The sequence below is a fragment of the Cryptotermes secundus genome, unplaced genomic scaffold (genome assembly GCF_002891405.2).
Source record: "Cryptotermes secundus unplaced genomic scaffold, Csec_1.0 scaffold1358, whole genome shotgun sequence".
NCBI classification, from domain to species: Eukaryota; Metazoa; Arthropoda; class Insecta; order Blattodea; family Kalotermitidae; genus Cryptotermes; species Cryptotermes secundus.
In genome coordinates this window covers 1-2563 of record NW_019740671.1, presented here as the reverse complement: position 1 = coordinate 2563, position 2563 = coordinate 1, and the positions used below count along the sequence as shown (strand labels likewise).

The 2563-nt window shown below is 46.6% G+C and overlaps 1 long non-coding RNA gene across 1 annotated transcript in view; it reads left to right on the top strand.

Annotated features, from left to right (window-relative positions):
- The window catches only part of LOC111872589, a 9297-nt gene extending 7034 nt beyond the window's left edge, over positions 1-2263 (top strand). The window contains exon 3 of the long non-coding RNA XR_002844249.2: positions 783-2263. This is a non-coding gene — a long non-coding RNA (uncharacterized LOC111872589). The remainder of the gene's footprint in view (positions 1-782) is intronic.
- The last annotated feature ends 300 nt before the right edge of the window (positions 2264-2563 follow it).

Genomic DNA, 2563 nt, shown 5'->3' with positions numbered 1-2563 from the left:
TATTTGTTTTTTATACCTTCAGTCTTCCATCTCTGTCTCTGTTTCTTATGTAACTAATAATAAAGTTACTCTATATTTTGTTTCTATATACTCTATTATACATTGCGTACATACAGATTAGAAGTTACGAGTATATACAAAAGTATGTACTTACTGGCAATTTGAGTAAGATGTATGATGCAGCTCCACTTTAGACATTAAATGAGGAACACTTTATAATACTGCACATTTCAGTAACCAGAAAGTTGCTGAGTTGGCAATAAAGCCCACAACTTCAGCCCTCAGAATGTGATAACTTGCTCTGTGGTCAGTGCTGTCCCACACAGAAGCTTGACCAAAATTACAAAATATTTTTGAGATAATATATTGTCACGTGTTTCGTGTATAACGCGACAAATAACTTCACGCCATATTTGATATAGCGAATTTTATTTCACATTCGCACTTACAATCACACAACTTACAGATTCACAATTACTGCTACCTGCAGTATCACAAATACTACACTGCAAATGCTGCTGGCTCACTCGGAACTCTCCGCTGGCTAGATGGAGAACTGTTGATCACACACTAACTCGTAGGCTTGCTCAGAACTGACTCGGAACTCTCTCGGAACTAACTTGTAGGTAGCTGCCTTGAGAACTGTTGATAACACACTGACTCGTAGGCTTGCTCAGAACTGACTCGGAACTAACTTGTAGGTAGCTGCCTTGAGAACTGTTGATAACACACTGACACTCACTTGCTGCTCAGCCGGCTTTTATTCCGTTCACTGTTGCTAGGGTCGTCTATCACAACCACTGTTTATCCGCGTTGCATAGCGACCAGTGCACTGGGATTCGGCTCGCTTCGGCTCAACTCGAACCCCGCTCGGCACGTCACCGCCGCCTGGGTGGGAGTGGTGTCCTGCGTAGCGCGACAAGTAGTAACGAGAGCGCCACGTTACCGCCACGTGCTGCTGGTGAGGTAGGGGTCCTCCGTTGCGCAACATGTCACAATATACACCCATGGACCCAGCCTGTGGAGTGGGCATAATGAAAAGTAAGGGGAGTATGGCTAGAAGTAGCAGGACAGTGGTTGCAGTTGCATTGTGGGATGGGGGAAGTGTGTTTCACTGTGACTAAGATCTTGTTATAATGCATACACACCCTGCATTCCTTACCACAGTGGACCTGCCAGAATCCACTGCATGCTCCATTGAGGGCAGGCAGGAATAAAGGCACAGACAGTATCTTGTATGCATTCTTTGATTTGCATCAACGGTCAGGAAATAGTTGGCTACTAGCTGCATGGATTTGGTTTGTTTCTGGCAGGTGCACTTGAATATTTTTCTTTATCACTATGTCCAGGATAACTGTGGTGTCACCAGACTGAATCTGTGAATCTTCATGGTGTGTTCAAATAGGAGAATTCTTTCATCTAATTGTACTATTTCATATCATGTGGAAATTCATGCTGATGTCACTGGATTTACTGGGACACATTCAATGTACCCAATCTTCATAGAGAGGGCGAGTTTGATAAACTGTCTCCAAATTATTCGTGCGTGTCCGTTTGTGTGTGAATGGAAATCCTGTAATGACAAAGTGTGATTTGAGGTTCTTACAGTGGTGACTGTGAGCACTTTTGACTTCGTGCGATGTGATACCATGGGGTGATGTAGATTGTTACAGGTGTTTTGGTGTTCCTGCTGTCTCCATTGTCAGATTAGAAGAGTGCAGTAAGTGTGAAAAAAATGGTACAGGCATAAGGAGAGGGAGGATCACTATTCTTTACACTGTTTGGATCAGTGGGATCCTTAGTCTTGGCCATTTTCTCTGTATACAGGTATATGTACTGTTTGTTTGCACACATGGCCTGCTCTTCTATCCTGACTGTGGAGGAAGCAGGTCTCTCAGAAATGGTGACGATATGCAAGACTGCACAGTGTTATGTCCCAGAAGAAAGTAATGTGGGAACATCCCACATTATCACGCATTCTGCAACGCTCGCTCTTCACATCACTTTTCACCATCGCGCGCGCTAACCAACCAGATTGCTTCAAACGTTTATATTTATATTGGGATCGCTGCTAGCATGCATCTACGTCATTACGCACGCTAGCCAATCAATTCTTCCTCCTCACTTTCGAGTTTCGCTCCTCCCCACCGAGCAGTGTATAAAAAGGAGCAGCTTCGAACCGCTAACATCAGTCCGACTGCAGTCTACGATCAAGCCACACAGCAAGCAACTTCAGCCAGCAGGCTTCGTCGCCAGCGCTCGGTCTTCGGAGACATCGGCAGGCTGTGCCAGGCATGACTGTCTCGGCCCTCCGGCGCTCTCACACCCGACTCACTGGGGCACCGCACCTGGACTCGCCGGTGGTCGTGTTACGGTCCGACCCACTGGACATCTGGCGTAGCCACTGCCTCATGGCTCCTACAACCGCGCTCAGCGACTAGGCTCTCACCAGCCATTCCCGTAACTAGCCTTTCTCCTTACTGGCGCGCGCCGCGCTACCTCTCCGATCAAGCATCTGAGCAGCCACGGTCCTTTTCAGGGCCAACAGACTGTTCCGAAGAAG